Raw genomic sequence first — 23,005 nt, 5'->3', positions numbered from 1 at the left:
AATGCACATATATGTATATCGGACAGGTTCCAAAAATTTATAAAATCGGTGTAGACCACTCCCTAGCTTCCATTTACCTAATATAATTATTATGATTTTTCTGTCCAGGGGTCTTTTATAAAAAATGAAATCCCAATTTTTGCCAATTTCTTGACAGTGTTAATTTTACATAGTGTTAAGAACCTGCCTAGTGCCCAAGTCATACAATCGTTGCATGTGACTCCTCTAAATATAGCTCTGTGTCCACCATCTAATGCTATGAGGAAATGACTTGCACAAGGCAATCACAGTTGTCTCATGCTTTTGTCATCAAATTGCATTTACACCACCTTCAAAGGTATACTTAATTTTACCAATCAGCTAATATAGTGGTACTTACGACCGTTCATACTATTCACTTATCGGTCTATTAAAACCAAATATAAGTAAATGTGTATATCAGACCTTGTAACCTTCTGCGCGGTCATAATCTTGTTTTGTCGGGAAAATCCCAGACTATATACTACACAAAGTTTAATACATACATATATGATATGCAGTCACGCGTCGTTTTTTTACAATTTGTAAAACCCACCACTGTCATGGTCGATCAGGAAATAGTTCAATCGCTCGCATTAGCACTTATGTCTAACATCTTCGTAGTAACTATGGTACTTATGACCATATACTCGTACTATATAGGTATATGAACAATGTATTATCACATGTTTGATGTACAGAAATTCACTGTTCGTTGCATGCGCTTGACATTCAAGCAACACTCGTGAACAGTTGTTGTTGCTCACGAAAGTTGGATGACAACGTTATGCATACATATAACATTCACTGATACATGTCATACGCTTTTGTGGATTCACTATATTTAAACGGTAGTTCCTTGACACTTGGCTCAGGTGGCTATGTGTGTTTTGGGCTAAGTGCGGTGCATTAAACCCGCATGCAAATTTTTTTTTCCTCGCTGAGGGTGTACAATAACCATAAAGGTGTGAGTTACAGTGACAAAGAGTTTGTGATATGTATTTTGGTAGCTATAAACATATATTCGTATACAAATTTATGAATGGAGCGTGCGAAATCACTAATTATATAGTGGGTGGGTTAAAGAAATGTGTCCAAGATGTGGACAAGAGTAAAAAGTAGTGATGTAGATCGATGCGCACCTATCTTCGAGAGCTGTAAATATGGGAGGGGAAAAGCCGATGGAGAACAGGCGCAGCAAGCTTTTTCGCGGATGGATCGGGGAGGCTGGGAGGGGGGGGTCTTCTGTCCGAAGCGATCAATCAACTCTAAAACAACTTCAGCCTTAGGCTGTCAGACCATTGAATTTCAAACAGAAGAAACCTTCAAGGTAAGCGTAAAAGAAGTGCTGCCTTTAGGGAGGTGTTAATTCACTCCGACAGCAGAGCAGCAATAATGGCTTTAGATTCGCTGCCAGTACGCCCTAAGCTATTGGAGAGTGTGTAACCTCTTTATTAATGGCTTGTGACGACTTATGTGAGTACCGCGGAATTGTTGGAAACTACAGAGCGAACCAGCTTGCAAGCGAGGGTACCCTAGCAACATTGACGTTGGAGTGGAAGCGGGTGGGTAGTCCGTTGTCAACTTGCCCGAGAGCGATGGACGCAATGATTTTGAGTGGCTCGCCAACCGCTGAACATCAATCAGCACCTGTGCATTTGCGAGGTTTTTCTGGCACGCGGTGGACCGAAAACGGTTCTTCCAACTGATGTCTCTTAGGAACTTAGTGACGTTCATCTCGCTGCAATCATTGATGTGCTGTCCAATAGGTACATATACAGTGAGATTAGGGATCATGCCAGAGTAAGGCGAAATCATACAAGCACTTCCCCCTTCAATGTCCAGGATTCGCCAGACTAAGGTTAAAGCACCTCGGTAGGTACACCTTCGGTTAACCCAGTGAATTGACTGGAATCGACATTAGCCGATTCAGGAACTTTGTAATAGAGTCCAAGCGCTTTATCATGAGGGTCTTGGCGATCCCTTAGGAGTATTTGGGTGCCCCAAAGGACCCAAAGGTCGAAGTGTAAATTCTCTGCAGTTGGGGAGAACTACCCCTTGACCTAACCTAACCTAATCTGAATGTACCCGGATTTTACTTTGTGGAATCTGTTTGACAACCTTATAAATCGTGCCCATATACAGAGGGTATTTCTATGAGAAACCAGATCAGGGTTGACAAAATCTCTACCTGTTTGACTAATTTGTATGTTTACTCAGCCCTTAACTTCTTATATAAATAATTTCAAACTGTTTGCTCTTAAACTTTATATCACAATCTGTATCCCTCTAGTGCTTGCTGTCATTTCACACGCTTATAAAACACGCTGCTGTGATTGACAGTTCAATCGAGATACTGTGACAACTTATTCATGTAATCTTATGCTACCGCCTTTAAGCTCTCGCACTTTATGATATATTCCTATACACATACTCGTGTATGTGTGTGCCCTCATGCATATCACGCGTGTCATCTACAATAAGTGAGCGCATATCAGCTGATTGTGACAGCTATCAGCTTTCAAATGGCATAAAGAGCGAGAGCGGCACTTTACCGCTATAACTAAATGCGATTATGTGTTTACCCAAGCAGATCAGTTTTAAGAAAAAACATCAGAAAATATTTTATGTTGACCGCACAAAGGAAACGTAAAACAAATTTAATATTTACACTACTTGATACCTCCACTCTCTCTCTCTCTCTGTCATGTATGGAATGCAGGTAACTGTGTCAGCGCCGCCAAAAAGGCCAAACGAAGCGGAAAACAAATTTGACCGCACTAGCACCGCACCAACGCAGGGGCTTTATTTGCACTGTTTTAGTGTTTTCGTTTACATTTTATTTTTATTTTTAGCCAACAACTTGTCTTTATTATATAAGCTAATAGTCGGTAAACAAAGGCTTAAGAGCATAAGCTGGGTTATAGAAATGTGTAAATATGTTGTTGTTATTGTTTTTGTTATGTGAAGCATCTGTACTGGTTCTTTGCATTTGGCAAAAAAAAAATATTTTATTTACTTACACTTTTTAATTATAACTCACCGAGTGGAAGGGATGTTTACATCACTTCCTTGTTTATTATTCTTGTTAATAGAAGTGTAAATTAGTTTGTGATAAATATTTTATTTTTTTTTTTTTTGCATTGTATCCCCAGTAAAAATAATTGTCGCAACAGAAATAATGTTGCTAAAAATAAAAATATTTTCTCTCGCGCTAAAAAAACTCTTTAATATTTAAACAAAGCATACCTTTCATATGTACGCTCTGGTTTTAAGAGCTTTTGTGAAAATATGACTCATATTTACTTAGGAAATTCTACAAATTTTAGCATTCGTAATGACTTTTCTACGAGCTTTTAATAATCAATCAGTATTTCTTTGAAATGCCGCCAGTTTCAGAGACAGAAGCTAATAAAGTAGTTCTTTACTCTCTTCATGCACTTATGGTATTTGATCTAGAAACTTAGAGAGCAGGCTTCCAGTACTAATTTATTCTATTCACAGAATCTCCACTTAGCCACTTTTAAAGACAGTTACTTGATACATACTACTAATAAAAACCCGATATACGTTATTCTAAGGAACGGATAGGAGTATCTATTATGCCTTAGAAGTACTGTAGTTCACGGTATTTAGAATTAGCGAAATGTTGAAGATCGATTATTGCCTTATGATGTCCGTCGACCGATCTCATATTTATGGGTAATAAGGAGACACGCTTTTGAACCCGAACCCGTTTTTATTTTAAAATGCGAAAACCGAACCGAAGACTGAACAACAAAAAGGGTAAGGTTCGGTACAAAATGAAAATTCCCAATAAGCAGTTTCAAGTTAAATATACATGATTATTATACATGAAAATGGAACCCTTATGGTCAATTCTACAAATTTGGTTGAAGCCGATGCTATGCGATGAAATTTTTCGTTGTAATTTCACAATTACCTCAGTTGTTTTCTTCAACAGTTTGGTATATTGTTAAAAGTCATGGAATAATAATATAACTAGAGACTTTTTAGGGGATGATGATACCATTGCAATACTGACGACTCCAAAATGGACTGCGGAGTAGACGCGGTGTTATATTCCGATTATCTTGACATTTTCCTCGCTATCCGTTTACAAAACGTAACCAGCATCTTTCAGAGCTCCATTGAACAACTACGAGATTACACAGAAAGCAACCATATACATAGATAACTAGGCGGCATTGCTGATCTTGTGTCGCCAAAAATTAATTCTAGCGCAGTCAATAATTGTAGAAAGGCATTGAGCTCACTGGCAGATAAACTCGACTTGGACATAATCTGGGTTCTCTGTCACTGAAAAATTATTGGTAACAAAGAAGCAGACAAAGTTGGCAAAGTTAGGAACCTCTCCGACGAGTCCGAGGAAGAGTTATTACCATACCTGCTAGGTTGCGTGACGAAAGAGCTTGATACAAAGAGCTGTACAACTTAAACAAATTGACAGATGGAAATCTTAAAACCAAAGTATGACTAGAATAAAATTAGGACTTTTTAAACAAGTTCAGTAAAGGAATATACAACTTACATCTACTATAACGAGGCACTGGTCATTTGGAGAACATACGCCGAAGATGGGTTTGCCCTATAACAATATTTGCCGCGGATGCAAACTAGAAGGATATAAGGTAACCGTTCTCCACTTCCTCTGCGAATGTCCAGCCCTATCACAAATTCGACATAGAACGCTTCGAATCCATCAGGTACCAAACCATGAATGGCTGCATTGAAAGCACCAAATAGTTTGTACCATGAAATATGATAGTGCATAAAAAAGCCCATCTAGCGCTAATTGAGCGCAGAACGAACAATCCTACCTATGTTATCGAGACGGAAGTAATCTGTCTATCTATTCTTAGAAGAAAATACGGGAGTCTTATCTTCCAAGCTCTAAAAAACTAAAATACTTTAACTAATCGACTAATATTGTCGAGAAGAAGTATATACTTTAGGATCAGTATATTCGGAATAACGGAAACGAGTACACTATCTCCACAGATACCAGTTCTGCAATTCATAGTTAGTCATGATTGATGATAATTACTGATATTAATCGATCTCCTGCTCTATATACATATTTATATACTCTTGCACTTGAATACTCTACTAACCTCAATACGCCTTTTGAGCTAATAAATATTGTGTATAACTGAGCATAATCACAACAGTTAATTTAAAAATGATTTCCTTTACGTGTCAACACAATTTAAACGCCGATTAGTCATATAGATTAGAAACTGTAATTGAAGAGGTTTTACGACCAAAATAGAAATATGAGCTGATGCCATTAATCACCCACAAAATATTGACAAAGTACTTCATGTATCAACATAAGTTGTCATATCGCAAAAAAAATGTAATCAAACGATTTGCAATACTCCAGTCTGATAAAACTAATATGACAACAAAGGAAAAGGTACTTACTTAGTAGCTAGAATGTTATTTGCAGAAATCTTATTTTTATGATCTAGACAGCTGATAAAAAGTCAAACGGTGTTCCCAGCGAGTTCGCTAACAGGTAAACACCCATATGTAGCACACTTCTAGAATACTGTTTGTAAATACAAGCTACAAGTCGCTTTGTTTACCTTTTGCTTTATGAATTAATTCTTGTTCTTATATTTACTCTAGCGTTCATAAATTTTATTATATCAAGAAGTGCTGACGTCAATGGCGTTATTTTTTCCTTTCAATTTGAATGTCGGCTTCCCCACATTAGAAAAAAACTAATAAATACAGGAATGAACTTCAATGCTCTGTTCCGCTACAAAAGTAAGATGTTAAGCCAAAACAAATATGTTGATTAGCTCTAGAATTTCTATAATTTCTACAAACGCCCAAAGTCAACAAGTCTGCTACAGCTACAAATGTCCGACTTCGGCGATAAGGCAACGGGAATTTATTGGCCGCAGTGTTACCAAACGATTGCAAACATTGGCCAATTAATTCTCTTTAATCGTTAAATATTCGTGGGTAAATAGTGACATAGGCTTAGTGAATTACCTGCCCATGTTAGGAGAAATTGGAAATTGCATAAGGTTTTTTTCGTAGAAGTTGGTTGAAGGAATACATATACCTTTCAGAGGTTTAGAGGTTTAAACACAAAATATCTACTATAAACACTACAAATAGTCTGTAAGCTGTCACCATTAAATTTTAACCGGACACCATCAGTTCGATCCAATAAAATCTCATTGGTTTCTCTAGAGCAATATTCAATTCTTATACCGCTTAAAACTTTGATATTAGTTTAAGAACTGTCTGTCTATAAAAGCCAAATGTATATATTTATTTAAGAAGAAGTTCCTTTAGTGCTCTACAAAACATATATTTTGTAAGTTTCCAATCATACTTCTGTTGAGATAACTTTATATTAAGATACTTTTGCAATATTGTTGGGAACGGTTTTGGTGGAAGAAAAGAAACGAGGAGATAGGACTGGATATAATTCATAGAGCTAGCACTCTCGATTCGCTGTATTTATCTTTATTTTAATGATAGAAGGTGAGGTCGGCAGTAGAATTTTCAACGTCTGAAGAAACTAGACCCTTACCATCGATTGCTTCGTAAGAAATGTGTGTGGAACTCAGGCATACTAGGTTCCTATAGCTGCGAGTCGACAGCGTGAGCCGAAAGCAGTGTCGAACGCAGGCAAAAAATTTGGGGGGGGGGGGGGGGGGTTTTAGGTAAAAAGACAATGTTTCATTATTTTATTCACAAATTGAGGTCTAATCTTCTTTTATTTTGGGCCATAACATTTAAAATCTCTTCCTCCGTCACGTCTATATTTCTTGGAAAAAATTCGTAGTGAAAACAATTTACAGCCGCGTGAGTTTGCTCGTAGTAATTACTACAAAACAAATATTTATTTAAAAAGGCAAAGCCAAACTGCATAAATAGGATTTTCAAATTACTGCAATGAGATGGTTGTTGCAATTCGAAGACGCAAAACACTAATTAAAATGAGCAACGAGCAAAAAGTCAGCCAAATGAAGATATTAGATTATTTCCACCTACAAACACACCTATTTTCACCTACATATACATATAATGAATGCGCTCCACCTGGATATTATCACCAACGGCTTTGGCTCATTTAGAAAATCCGCAATTGCGTTTATATTTTCTTTATGCGCCGCATCTTTTATTCTGACACCTTGTTTGTATTAACGCTGTATGTCTGTAAGTAAACAGCAGCACGGCCAATCGCTTTTTGGGGCCACCTGGTGTAATTTGAAAGCATTTTCACTTGCGTAAAATGTGTAAATATAAAGTTAAAGCGCCACAGCATACGCGTCCGACGGCCAAAAGTACATAAGTATCTGTGTACACACATCCACCCCGCACTCGCCTAAGCATAAATATTTGCCTACCATATAAATTTAGTGCGCACTTTCGCATTTAACCAAATTTCATAGCATACTCTGTGCGTACGCCATGTTGTATGATCAACTTCTTTCTCCCTCTTCTCATTCACTTCGCCCTGTGGTTTAATTTCATTCCGGGTGGTAAATGAACTGGAAATGTGCAAACAACAATTTTGTGCCGTTTGTATACGGCATATTATTCTAGCGTTATGTTTGTTCCGTTCCTGCATGGCAAATTATTGATTTTCGCCTATTTTGTTTGTTTAATGCCAAAATTTAGCGGAAATGTTAAGCGCTTTGTAGAAGAGAGCGCGTGAAGGGTCAATTAGCTTAAGGTGATGTATAAAGTTAATATCGTTTTTGGAATGCGTAAATATTTTGTATTAACGGAAAACTTGGTTGTGCTATTACACTGTGTAAGTCGTAAAAGGTCGGCCCTTATGGCAACGAATTAGCTGGATAATGGTTAATGCAATGGAGAGCTAAATTATAAGCCGAGCTAAGTCGCTTGTCAGATAACATTTGTTATAAATACCTGGTCTTTCCAACGTAGGTCTTTCTCTTCGTCCCCTTCCCTCGGCGGCTACTGCATAGAATACTCTCAGAACTGGAGTGTTCTCATCCATCCGGACAATATGAGCTAGCCAGCTTAGTCGCTGTTTCTTGATTCACTGTACTATAATATCAATGTCGCCCGTATATCTCGTACAGTCGAAAATTCACAAAGGATCATAAATCCTCCGCAAAATCTTCCTCTCGAAAACTCTTAACGCGGACTCAACTGTTGTTGTCAATTTCTCTACACCATATAGCACCACGGGAATGATGAGGGATTTGTAGAGTTTCGTATTTGTTCGAGGAGAGAGTACTTTACTTTACAGTTGACTACTCAGACCAAAGTAGCACCTGTTGTCAAAACAGATTCTGGGTTGAATTTCAAAGCTGGCATCCTCAGTCAGTTCTGATGATAATATAATCTTTACGCAGCTGCACATTTTTTGGAGTTTTAGGTTTAATAGACCCGATGGATTCACAATGATCTTGTCATTGCTAGATCATATTTTAACTGGCGCTTTACAGATATTTGAGGCTTGTTTTGAATAGTTAAGTCGGTAGTAAATCGTGTCCAGTGGTTCTTTAACCTTTAAATTGGTTTTGGGAACTATCACAGAGACGAAAATTTGTCCGTTGCCGCATATTTTATTCTACATAGCAGATTAGAGTCGGGAACTTTCATCCTTATAGAATTCCGTAGCTAATCCTAAACTGTAATACGTTGGAACCTCACAATTAGTTCTTAATTGCCCCTCGTTCTGTCTACAAAAACGTTGCATGCAAATGAGCTCGCATTACTTGCTATAGATTCACATTCTTCGTCGTATCTCAAAAACTTTTATGATCTCATGCCGAATTGGCAATGAATAACTCAACTTTTAATTAATTTATATTGAAGATCCACATTCATTGTAGAATATTTTAGCTGTTAGAGACGTTAGACCTAAAGCTATCTCCCTGCAAAGGTTGTCAGCTACAACTTAAGATTTCAGGTAATAAATAATTGATCTCCTGAAATTTGTGTCTTCTCCTTTCTTCGCGCTTTAGCGTACGTTAATTTTAAATCTGCTGTCTAAAAAGCTATCTATTTTTAACATGAGCATGGACTCATATGCCACTGGTTTTCTTCTGCTGTATCTAGGTTGATAAGCTGAATTAAATTCAACCTATTTGCAGAGTTTGTATAGTCTCATTGTCTTCATCTTAAATATTATGCAGTTGTATTCAACGTAAGGTAGTATACCTCACTAGCGCAAAAATAATATTTGATTTATGCCAGTTTATGTGATTTATACCAGCTGCATGTTCGATTCGTTGCTATCAGACAATTGGCAAATCAAATACAACTAATGATGTGACTAATTTGAATTTATATATGTACATCGTTCATTATAATGAATTCAAATTAAAAAAAAAAATCTCACTTCCTTTTAAGAATTTTTCGTGCGTGCCAAAGCATTCTTTATGTGGCAGCAGCGGAACCTCAGCGTTCTGCGCTATGCTTTTTGATTTAACTTCAACGATAAGTGTATTTTTGGCGCAAGCCCGTTTACCTCTAGTAAATAATATAAACAGCTGTGTGTGAATGAATATCACTAATCGTACGCGGCGGATAACGACCTTGAACTTTGAACACACTTTATGGCAGTCGCACACATTTCTGCTGTCTATCAAAGTGTTGAATGACATAATTTGACAGCTGTTGATGAGGTGAAACAGGGAAAATAAGGTGAATTTCAAGTAAGAAAATCACATTGTTAGGCATGTGAGTATAAAAATGCGAGCGGCTGATTTGCATTTGAATTTAAGTTGTTAGGGGTATATATTATATGCGACCACGCGTGTGCCGCATGCATTCACAACAAAAACCTGTTGTGTGTGTACGAGTAATACAATTTAATCAAAATTTATAACACTACACATTTGCAAATTTAAAATGTTAATAAGCCTGTGTGCACAAATTCATCTGAGCTATTTGCGCTTTAGCGGGTGGTTTCGCCACTTCATAGCGGCTGTTAGCGGTCATTACTACATTTAGTTGACGTTGCAGCTGCAGCTGTCATACAGTTATTCAAATAAATATACACCTTCATATATTCATTTATTTAATTGAGTGTTGAGCAATTGCTGCTGGTCCGCAATGCGCACATTGCACGAATATTTTATTTTATTTTATTTTATAATTTCATTTGATTGTGATTTTTAGTGAAATAAATTCACTCATAATCAGCGGTACACTTGTTCATATTATATTTAATATTTTTTTTTTTAATATTTTACGAATTTTCACATTTGTCGCGCGTGTTTATTGCATGCACACACCTTCAGCATATTTGTCATTTTTGTCACTTTCAATTGTGCATTAAATTTGCGGTACACATTAATTGTTGCAAAAATTTTATTGTAAAAATGAGAATGCGATATGATTGTTGTGACGTCATTGCGCCAATTGACGCCATTAAATTTGCGGCATAACTGTTAGGCAGATAACCGTGTTGAAATTTGGTGACGAATTTATTAAAAATTCAACATTTTATTGCGCTTTATTTTCATTGCTGTTTTGAAGTTGATAGTGGGTTATTGCACTAAATTTATTAATAAAAAATTACATAACAAATTACATAATAATAAAATGAAATAAGAAGTTATAAAATTAAAAATATATGTAAAATAAAAAATAACAAAATTGTTTGCACATTCAGACTATAGAAAATGAATTAAAACATAAGACAAATATTTTAAAAAATTTTGAAATCATTAGAGTTGAATAATAAAAGCAAAATAAACTAATGTTAAAAAAAATAAATTCTTCGGCTTTCACAAATGACGGATAAACAAGTTATAGAGAAACTAAAAAAAAAATTTAAATTGTTATTATTTTTTTTCATATACATATTTTTTAATGTAATGAATTTTTATTTTTTATTAAAAAAAATTAATGTTTTTTTAAATTTCATAAGTAAATAATAGATTTCATAAGCAATATTATAAAGAAAATATGTATTCGAGGATTATTTAGCAAACATTTTTTTAGAAAATATATTAGGTAGAAAATCTACAAAATGTCAACTACTTTTTCTATGTTCATATCATTTTTATATAGATATACTAGCGATATTCCTGTGACCAAATCCCGTAACAAGATATCCTGTTGTTTTCAATTTCTCCAAATATATACATACATATATACATATATTGTTTTAACAAATTATTTAAACATAAATGGTGATTATTTTAAAAGCATAGAATTTTCCATTCCCATAGGGTCAGTTTAGATACGATTTAATTAGTCAACCTTTAGGATGCCTATGCTTGTCGCGAACTTTAGAAGGTTCTGTTATACCTTGTTCTTGACATTTCCTACAGTCATCTCGATCCGTCAGCTCCATCTTACAGGCGCGTACCGCCACCAGACAGTGACCGGTGAGAATTCCAATCATGCTTCTACAGTTTCTTTTATTGAGTGACAGTAGAAATTTTGTGTACATATTTCTGATCTACCGGTTTACACACCGCTAAGGTTTTGAACCCCTGTCATTCCCATAAAACCAATCCCAAAATTGTTCTTAAATAATGCCTGGAAATTTTCTACATCACGAAAGAATTCTTAGGTTTTATAATTTTAAAATCATTTGCTAACCCACTAATCTCGAACATTGTCATATTTCTCCCGAAAGTTCGCCCATCTCTAAAACATACAGTCATTTGATCTATTGAAAAATAATTTAAATTTTTTGGCCATAAAATTGGCTCACTTTTGCCAAAACTTGCACATTCATATTAATTATTTAAACGCTAATTGTAAGGAACAAATATGTTTTTCATTTGTCACATGATTTTTGCAAATTAAAATTGTCATCTAATATTTCAGACTTTTGCGTAATATGCGAGAATAATTAAATTGTCGATGTTTACATAATTATTCTACATGCTTATTTTAATTGTTTTGTAAATTTCACAAATAATATGTATTCTGAAATTATGTGTCAATTTGTATTAAAATATTTGGTCAGTTATTCACTCTTTGTTGCATAGCGCTTTTTAAGATTATAGAATCTTTGGTATCATATTAAAAGTAGGGTATTTGAAGTCAATGCAAGCATGAAAAATATAACCATAATTTTCCATATTTATTCCAAAGATCTTCATAAAAAATACGTTCCTTGGAGCTTAAAGTTTGGGAACCGGAAAAGTCAAATCGTGCCAAAAGTGACTGGGTGGGGTCATCTGAATTGTAGAGTACAATTACTTCACTCTGTAATGTTAACTTGACTTGAGAGTTTTTTTTAATAGTTTCCTTAAATCATTTTCTAAATTTGATCTTGTTTTTCAAACTTTCCGAAGGAGGATGTGTGAGTATATATTCTACATCTTTTTAGGTGAGTTGTCGTGGATACCCTTATACCACCTACAGCTGCCTGATTATGATTCATTGTACTGTCACTTCTTGACAAATAGGCTCGAGTAGACTTATGATATTTTTTCAGAGTTGTAATCCTTTCGACAAGTGTTTTTCTGTGGAACTTCTTCTTTTGCTCTTATATATATACAGAGAGTTCTCATATTATCTGCTCCCTTGGGGGGGATTGGTGATTTCTTTTGAAATTCATGAGTGTTATAAGTTCTCCACTCAACCTAACCTAAAAATGTTTATCTATAAAAGACAAGCTATATTAACCGGGAAAGTTAAAGCGATTATTTTGAAAGTGCAATTTGTTCAACGCCTTTAAATTATGTAGTAACTATTTGCCGGCAATTTAAAAATCACCACTGACGTAAAGCATGACAAATGAAACCGGCCACAACTGACAGCTGTTGCTAACAACAAGTCGGACCAAAGCGAAAATAAACATGTTGCCGGTAGTGTAGAGAGTGGCAGCGAGCTAAAACGCTTGTTGTGCCTGAAAAAAAAGAATACAACAAAAATAATAAGTGAACAAATACAATAAAAATAATGAAAAAACAAAATACAACAAAAATATCGAGAAGAAAAAAATAACAAGCAGAAAATATTTGAAATATGGCAACATGCCATTGACAAACGTTTTGGGCGTTGATTGGACCAACACATATCACCATTTGGTGGATATGCCTTCAAACGGCCCCACAGAGTATAGTATTTTTAATATATGTATATATTTTTTTATTTTTATATTTGGCAAATTGTTGTGACTAACAACGAGGCAGCAAATTTTTGATGAATAACAATTTTGGGAAATTTCATATACATTTCCACATACACAAAAAACAGCTGCGAGCGACAAAATGCCGACTGTGTCAAAGCCAAAAATTATATATTAGAAAAAAAAAATATTTGCAAAATATTTAAAAATATTCATTTTTTTTTAATTTGCATTTTACCGTTCACCAGCCAATCAAATTTTGAAATTTCGCTTGCACGCCGTTGTTGCCAATTTCTTGCGAAAATCGCTTGTACAATGCGTTCGTTAAACGGTCAACAGCCGCACACTGTTTGTTGTTTTTTTTTTGTTCGTATTTATGTAGTTTTTGCATTACATTAGTATTTAAGTATTTAAAAATAATCTCGTACTAATTTATTTTTGAATACCTGTCTTTTGTTTTTATTGCGGTTTACAGTTGTTGTTGGCCGCATGTTGCGGTCGCTTGCAAGTGCAAAGGAAGCGTTTATTTTTACACCAGCGCGATATCTTTCGCTTAAAAACTCTGAACATATGTACATGTCGCTGGTCCAGTGGCTTGTCGGGTTCAATGCTGGTACAATCTTCTTCGAAGCGCTCGTAAATTATGAAGTTTCTTCCTTGAAGATTTGCCGATTTTAGCACTTTTATGGCATCTTAAATGATTTATGGCTTGCTGTGATTTTTCGATCGTCTATAAAATCAGCATATATTCTTGTTATTTGCTTGTAGAATGGCGCCAATACGAAAGTTGAGTGTTGCTAAAGTCTCACTTGACAGTTATATGTGACAGCCAGTCGTAAAAAACTTTTGTTAATGATTTTACTTTTAATTTTGTTTTAACTGGTTCTGCTTAAAAGATCAGTACGATTTGTTGAATAACTTTTTTTTGGGCTTTTTTCGGTTTTTTGATATTCCGGAATTCGGATTCATCATATGGAAAAAAATGTTTTTTTTTTTATATAATATGTAAGGTCTCCAACTAGTCCCGACCTGCAAAATTACATTCATATAAACTACCGAAGAATTTTATTTTGAAGTCTCTCATGACAAATGTCTTCTTCCTTCTCAGCTAATCCCAGGTTAAAACAACATCGCCCTGTTTATTGAATTGTATTCTACCTTATAGTTACTCAAGCTTAAACTCCTTGATTTTACGTGACTACTCACCATCACCTCAAATGTCATGATCCCCCAAAATATGACCAAACCTGACCACGTGTGTGTCAAAATCTAAACAAACCGACCGCACGTGAACTCTCAAAACATAAACAGGTCTGATTTTGCGTGACCTTATGAAACCTCAACAAACCTGACTCCACGTGACCCCCTTCCGAAATATAAATAAAAATATTCTAAGGAACCCCACACATGCGTCCTACAAAATGTATACACAACTCACCCAACGTGTCCCTCAAAATGTAAACATATCTACTCTATGTACATATCTATCTACAAACCTGATCCCACCAGACCCTTCCAAATGCCCATAAGTCATTCACCTGGCCATAATCTAAACAAACCCCGAACCCCGCAAATTTAACCTAACTTTACACCCGCATCCCTTAAAATGTAAACAAACTACCCCACGTACACGTACAAAAACCTACACCATGTGACCACTCATAATATAAACAAACCTGTTCCCACGTGGCAAATCGTGGCCAAAGGCCTTTGACTTCGGACAAAATGTAAACAAACTCCAGCCAAAGGTCATTGACCACGGAAATTATATAAACAAACACCACCCAAAATATAAACAGACCCCAGTCAAAAGTTATTGATCCTGGCCAAAATGCAAACCAAACCCAGCCAAAGGTCATTGACCCTGGCCAAAATGTAAACAAACCCCAACTAAAAGCCATTGACCCCGACCAAAATGTGAAAAACCCTAGCCAAAGATTATTGGCCTCGTCCAAAATTGTAAATAAACACCAGGTCATTGACCCCAATCAAAGGTCATTGAGGGGGCACATGCGGAAAGATTTGTTTACATTTTTAAAGGTCAAGTTAAATATTATAACTCCCGTTATTCTGTATGCCTATTTGCTGAATATACCATTAACATTTTAGTTTAGATAGAGTGAGCCTTGTCGCCAAAAATGTATGAAATCCTCTATACATTTGGTTGATTGTTAATCAATTGTAATTATAATTTTTTTCTAAAAACAAGTTTTGTATTTTTAGATTGAGATATAAAATCTTCTTATAGGTTTGGCAACAAGTTATCTTAACTTTTTAACCAATTTATTAGTTTTTGATAAATATATTATATATTATTTAAAGAAAGTGCGTTTTGAGTTTCTGCGCGATCATCAATGCAATTCTATTTCTAATATTATTGTTTTTGTAAAGTTGTGCAAAACAAATTTGTTTTGATGTATTTTTAAAAACCCATTTATTGACGTCAATTGTCGTTCTGAACAAGTGGTCGAAACGCATGACTTGTAAGTTCATTTGTCCTATGTCTGTGGAAGTATTCATTCGTCTATGAGTCAAAAACACACCTATATTTTTGAGTTTTTTATTTTCGTTTTTGAAATGCTGCTGTTTGTTGACTTAGGTTATTGTTTATTGTTTTTGAAATGATTGAGTCATTAGCGATTCGAAAGTGGAATTGCTTGCGATGGTGAAATTAATGGAATCATTTATAAATAACTGTTTCTAAGATTATGCTGAAAGCATTTGATCATAAAATATGTTTTTCGAAGATATTTATAATATTTTATTTCAGAAACACAATGTTCCGAGAATCTAATTGACCTTATGATGAAACGTAATGATATCTAATACAGTTTTTGTATTTCTATTTTCAGGTGAGTTTTCTAATCCCATAACTTTCGAACATATTGCGCTCAAAACAAGGTAATTTTTCCAAAATATATTTTCCGTTATGTATTTCCATATCTATCTCTGTCTCATGAATAACGATTACCCAACCATATTGTCAAGTCGTTGAGCTTCCGGCAACAAGCTTTACATAATTAAGGAAAATATTCCAAAACATTTCTGGAGAAAAAGGTTTTGTAAACCTAAAATAGCACATATGTAATAACGGTAAATAGCTAATAAAATCTTATATGACCGTAAACAAAAACCGAACGTGCAAAAGCGCTTAGACAACTTTCAGTTTCTTCCGCAAAAGCATAATTTTCACATAGCTGCGTGAAAAGCGTGTGAAAAGAGGGCACATTTAAGTTTAGCAAGTGGGCGAAGGTGAGCAAATGTTTGGTGTGAACGAAAATGTGGTGTTACTTGAACCCGTGGGGATTTTAAGTAAGCAAAGAGGCGTTGTTGACAGCAGTTAGTGGACGAGGCGACGATGTGACTGCTGTTGACCAAAAAAGTTAAAACGAGGAAAATGCGGAAATTACATCGCAAATACCATGGGAATGGGACTTTAAAGCGAAATAAAAGCAAACAATATGAAATAAGAAGAATAAATATTATATTGTTGATAATAACTCGGTAGGAATATTATGCAATCCTAATATTTACTCTATAATTGAAAGACCTATTAATGTTTAGAAACAAAATTATGATTTCTAACTCTCTGATTTTTTGGAATAGCTCGTGAATGATCCGAGGATTGTTGGGGTTATACTTTACTTTTGACATAACGTCTCAGTAAGAAATCAGTGTAAGACTAAGCAAGAGAGATGGATGGACAGCCATCTTTTTAACCTCAGACGTCCAGGGAATTTGTATTGCAAAAACTGAATTGTTTGATTCGAAGTACATTTGGTGGAAGTTTTCTTTAGCGAACTCGATATCCATCAAAGAAAAGTTATGTTCAGGAAATATTTTATTTAGTTCTACAGCTCATAGATTAGTGACATAAGATAAATATGTAGTTTATAACTATAACTTAAATATAAGGAAGTGAGGGCAACAAGACCGCGCCACAAGAAAAAACGGCTCTCACGATAGTCGAGTCTACGTAATTGGAACGAACCCGGATTTTTACCCGAAGTCTGTAAACGATTAAAGCTCGTTCAATTGGATTTTACTCAATGTACCTTCAGATCTTGTTTCTTTACATCCAGAAAAATCTGAGAATAGATCTCAGATCTATGTTCTCAAAAGAAGGGAAGACATTTGGATTTGGCGGTCACGGCTATTTTTAACGGGAAATATTAATCAAATAAGTGTTTACATAAAATGTATTTATGTTAAAATTAATAAACTTAAGCTTAAAATATTTAAAATAATTGCCTTTGTAAGCGCTTAAATAAGGTGGTAAATTTGATTTAGCTACCAACAAGCGTTGCAACAATGAAAACATTGTATGCGTGAATATAATAAAAGTAAATAAGAGCTTAGAAAAAATGAAGACAAAAGGAGAAAAATACACAGAAAATAAAAGGAAGCGCATAGGAAATTAGCATACAAAAAAGGCGGAAAAGAGGGAAATACAAAGCGTATATAGTATACATAGATGCAGTCATATTTTTTTGCTAAAAGCCACATTATAACTGCAGCTGCATGCATCGTTCCGATTCCAACAAACAATGACCGCAATTTTTCGCAAGATCTAACAGATAGTACAAGCACACTGCATGTGTATATATGTATGTTTACAAGTGTAGATATTTTGTTGCAGTAATGTGCATATTGTCTTTATGGCCCATTGTTGCCATGAGATTTGAATACATCGTGTGCTACCAGCTGTGGCTAGCTGCTGACCAACCGCGCAGTTGGTTAAAATACAACAAAAATGACTAAAACAACAAACGAGTATGTGGTATATGCATAGGGTTTCCCAACAGAGACTACGCTCATGTGACTGTGATTTATGGTGACTGATGGTCTTTTGAGAGAATTTCGAAATGGAGAGGTATTGAAATTTGAAGATGCAGGATTTGAGGTTAGTGTTAGATATCTCAGGAGTGATATAAATTCACCATCAAATAGTTACAACTGGACCCCAGTGTGCACAGTCGCATCTATGTAACCGAAGCAGGTCTGACTACTATTTGAAAATGTTTAGTACCGTTAATACCACAACAACAACAAGCACTTTCTACTTCTTTTGGAGAATATTAGTTTCCCGTAATAATTCAGATAAGTTATTTTTGAACAAGTAACCACTCTTAGTGAGACCTCAAGAACTTAAAGTTCAACTACAACTATTATAGACCCCTTTATTTGTTTATACTATGTATGTATCAAGCCCCTTATTTGCTGCATTGTCTAAAGCCTTCCATATTTTCTTTGTTTTTATTTTTTGTTAATTTTCATTTCCCTTGCTTACTGTACAATATGCTCCGTCTAAGAGCTGCATAACAATGGACACATTCGAAAAAGCAACAAATAACAAAAACTCAATTTGGTGTAAAAAAACAAAGAAAAAATACAAAAAAATAGTGGCATTAATTTTTAAGTTGTCATAAATAAAGTTGTTATATTCGCTATATAAATTGTAGACAAAATGGGGGATTTTTAAGACAATAGCGTGAGAGTTTTTATGCTCGAGTATATACAATTGTTAAAAGCAAATTTTGTGGGAAAATGTATTGTGATTAAGAAAATGTAAGGTGATAAAAGATGAGGGTGGAACATATATTAGGTAGGCAAATATCTCCCTTTGGCCTTTTTGTCTTTCGAATTTCGCTGTAACGCATAAAGCGCTACAGAGCTCGTATCTGGCAATACTAAAAATCTTTGAAAGGTCTTGACATAACCTACAAAACGACGCTATGCTAAAGAAACGTTCCGTGAGATTAATGGTATTTTGGGGATGGTACTCTATCACTTCGAAAGGTTTCGACGATTCAGTGACGACGAATACCGATGAAATCGCCAAGGAGATGGAAGTTAGTCACCAAGCCATTTTAAACCATCTGCAGAAGGCTGGATACACAAAAAAACTGGATGGTTGGGTGCCGCATGAATCGTCCCAAACAGTGGCCAAGCCGGAATTGACGCCCAGAAAGGTTTTGCTGTGTATTTGGCGGGATTGGAAGGGAATCATAGACTGTGAGCTGCTCCCATATGACCAGACGTTTAATTCTACCATCTACCATCATGATGGAAGATTTTATCGCATTCACCATATAGCCCGGACATACGATACGATACGTGATTACGACTTGTTCCTGTCCATGGCGAACGCCCTTTGTGGTGTAAAGTGGAACTCAAAAGAGGCTTGTGAAAAGTGGCTTTTCGAGTTCTTCGCAAATAAGGAAGGGGGCTTCTACGAGAGGGGTATTATGAAGTTGCCGTCTAGTTGGAAACAGATTATCGAACGAAACGACGCATATTTGAACTAAATCCGATCACTGTAACACTTTTTTATAAAGCATTGAATAAAGAGCAAAATAGCTGAAGGGGGGAGATATTTGCCAACCTAATATATTAGAATGGAGATAATATGTGCACAGAGTATTTGTTTTTTTATCACCAAGTAATCACCTATTTTCCGAAAATCTTAATTCCCATAAATATCTTATCTAAAAGTTCGAATGGTTGACGATCTAACAACATAAATTCACCTCCTTCGAGGCGGCTATATTACATCGCAGAGAGGACTGATGACAAGTTTAGAGACCTTGTTCTACAAAAAAAAAAAAAATCGGGTGATGTTGGTATAGGTCTCCATCACATTGAAGGTAAAGCTTATGCAAGTTCTTGTCTTCGATTAACCATACTACTTTGGTCGAACGTTCTTTTCTTCTATTTATATTTTGGAAACCATTACATTTAGGTTTCAACTATAATACCTTTTTCGAGTCTTAGAAATACCTACTTAAGACTTCTTGAGATTTTTACTTTGGGATACAGAACTTCTTGAAATCTTCTGTTCGTATCTGAAAAGTTTATATAATTTGAAAGAAAGAAAAAATAAATAAAATAGATGCCAGAGCGCTACACCGCTTCCCAACTTTCGGTACTATTGATGGAGCATACTAAATCACGGAGATATCTGTCCAGATATAATTTTCTTGAGCTCGGCGAATAAGAAAACGTTGCTAGAGCCCAGACCCAAAAGGTATTATGGATGCTTAAGCAATTCGAATCCCAATTCATCAATCTTAAATATTTTAGAGTGTCTCGACCAACCTCATTTTACGGTCATCCGATTTGCGGATTAAAGTTGTCTCCTATAGCAAGTTTTTTGTATGTCTACTGATTTCATCGTCTTCGGTACTCATATTAACCGTTAATTTATCTTGTACGAATAAAGTTAAGCTCTAGCTAATACAGTCCTAGCTAATGTGTCCGCTACTAAGATCATAATATTTTATTTCTCCCACTATTCCAAATTTATTAAGTATATCTTCTTTTCTTTCAAATTAAATGAGAGCCCACTTAAATTACACTTTTCATCTATGTAAATATAAAGCTTATAGTAAATCAAATGTTCACTCACAAAGGGCAACTTAAAATTCCAATTTTCTTCAAAATCCTTAATAGTTTCGTCGAATTTATTTCGAACGCTTTCAAAAGTGGATTTTTCATCTATATTTTACAAAGAAAGTGCAATGCAATTGCAATCAGAGTATTTCTCCGAAGAAGTGAAATGCAATTCAATGGCCAAAAACAAAACTGAAAATACTAGCATCGTTGCAATGCTGTGGCAACACACGCTCAACCGTCTGGCCTTGACTGCCGCCAACAGCGCTTAACATGCAATGAGGCAGTGAGCCATCATGCAAAGCAGCAGGACGCTCAACAGTCAAGCAGCGAAGAGCAACAAATATCTGTGGCGATAAAAAAGTTTTTCGAAAAGTTGAGAGGCAAAACAGCGCAATCAAATTAAACGTTGTTAATGCAAATGGTTGCTCTGGTCTCTGGTACCTCGTCTTTTGCTTTGTCAAGTTCTTCTCTTTTGGCATTCGCATTCACTCGAGTGTTTGTGGGTTGTTGACGCTGTGAATTCGAATGCTGTTTCTGGGTCCCGGTTCCTTATTTCGCTATTTTCGAATGCTGCAAGTAAACAGTGCAACAACAACTCAGTTGCAAAGCAGAGTACGCAAATAAATTCGGAAAAGAAAGAAATGAAATAAAATAGCAAAGTTTTCAATTAGCGTGGCACGTCAGTTGCATTTGTTAAAAAAAAGCTTATCGTTAAATAGTAAATTTTAGGAACTTGCATGTATAATTTATTTCTGTTTTACTTCATGACGTTTTGCGAAATTTTAAATAGCTTTATTTAGTTGCTGCCTATTTAAATTGCTTCATTGCTGTGGGGCCTGAAATTGGTGCACAAATGCTTGCCATGAAGGGTCGAAGATGCATGTGTTATTTAAAATTTTTGAAAAGTGGGCGTCAGCCATAAACTATTAAAGCCATGTCAATGATGTGTTGAAAACATTGCCACTTGGCATTGTGCCAATGGAAAAATTAATGAATAATCACGCCCATCTCTAGCATATTGCATTTTTGAAAAGTTCCAAATGTGCAAAAATCGTCTAAGGTATTTAAAGAAGCGTAAAATATGCTTCAGTACAAAAAGTAAATTATAAACGTGATATGCCAAAAACACAGAAGATCAATTCGAACCAAATTTGGAAATGGTCTTGGTCATTTAACAATTTCAAGATCGGCTGCGGAAGATTTGGAATGAAATGGACAAAGATAAGTCGCGTACCGTTCTTCAAACACATACGTCAAACGATTAAAGAAAAAAGGGTAAAGATTTGAATTAGCTAACTTATTCACCAGTCTTTTATGAAATAAAAATAAAAGAATCATGAAATTCTATTAGTTTCTTTAATTTTTATTAAACTTAGGGTTGGTGACACTTATTATGGGTCAGACTGTATATATATATATATATATTTGGCGTAGAAACCGCTTTAAGCGATTATAGCCGAATCCACCAGAGCGGGCCACTCGTCCCTCCATTTTGCTTTTTGGCGCCAACTGGAAACCCCAAGTGAAGCCAGACACTTTGCACTTGGTCTTTCCACCGGTGTGGAGGTCGTCCTCTTCCGCGGCTTCCTCCAGCGGGTACTGCATCGAACACTTTCAGAGCTGGAGTGTTTTCATCCATTCGTACAACATGACCTAGCCGGCGTAGCCGCTGTCTTTTTATTCGCTGAACTATGTCAATGTCGTCGTTTAAATCGTACAGCTCATCGTTCCAATCTTTTGCGGTATTCGCCGTTGCCAATGTTCAGAGGATCATAAATCTTACGGTAAATCTTTCTCTCGAAAACCCCAAGAGTCGTCTCATCGGATGTTGTCATCATCCACGCTTCGGCGATATACATCAGGACGGGAGGATTTTTGTTCGTCGAGAGAGGACTTTACTTTGCAATTGCCTACTCAGTTCAAAGTAACACCTGTTGGCAAGAGTGAATCTGCGTTGGATTTCAAGGCTGACATTGTTGGTGTTGTTAACGCTGGTTCCCAAGTGGACGAAACTATCTACTACTTCAAAGGTAGTAGGGAAAGGCCTCCACTCCGTTGAAGGGACCACGTGGAGAGCGACCTGGGTACACTTCGGATCTCCAACTGGCGCCGAACTGCGAGGGAAAGAGGGGTGTGGCGCGCTATCATCGATTCGGCTATAACCGGCTAAACGGTTTCCACGCCAATCACATACACACACTGGTATAGCCCCTTAATCTGCATTTTATATGTATTTCATTCGTTTAATTATTATTATTTTATTTATTTTTTTATTATTAATATTTTATTTATTTATTTTTTTAATTAATTAACTTTCTTTACACTTATTTTCTTATTTTGTTTTTAACCATTTAATTATTTTTTGTTTTTTTTTTTTTACTATTCTAATTCTATAATAATTTCTTGCTCGCAATTACTCGCCTTGCCTGCGACAGTTCCCTGTCTGCGATCAATTGGCTGTGAGTTACGCGCCACCAACACACTGTTCACCGTTCGCACATTAATCAATGTGCTGCTGAATGA

The 23,005-nt window shown here is 35.6% G+C and overlaps 1 protein-coding gene across 1 annotated transcript in view; it reads left to right on the top strand.

Moving 5' to 3' along the window:
* The window catches only part of LOC105216826 (uncharacterized), a 128,713-nt gene that overhangs the window by 18,184 nt on the left and 87,524 nt on the right, over nt 1-23,005 (top strand). The gene's annotated exons all lie outside the window — the stretch shown is intronic.

The sequence above is a fragment of the Zeugodacus cucurbitae genome, chromosome 6 (assembly GCF_028554725.1).
Source record: "Zeugodacus cucurbitae isolate PBARC_wt_2022May chromosome 6, idZeuCucr1.2, whole genome shotgun sequence".
Classification (NCBI taxonomy): Eukaryota; Metazoa; Arthropoda; class Insecta; order Diptera; family Tephritidae; genus Zeugodacus; species Zeugodacus cucurbitae.
Note: the sequence above shows the minus strand (reverse complement) of the source record. Positions and strands in the feature narration are given on the sequence as shown.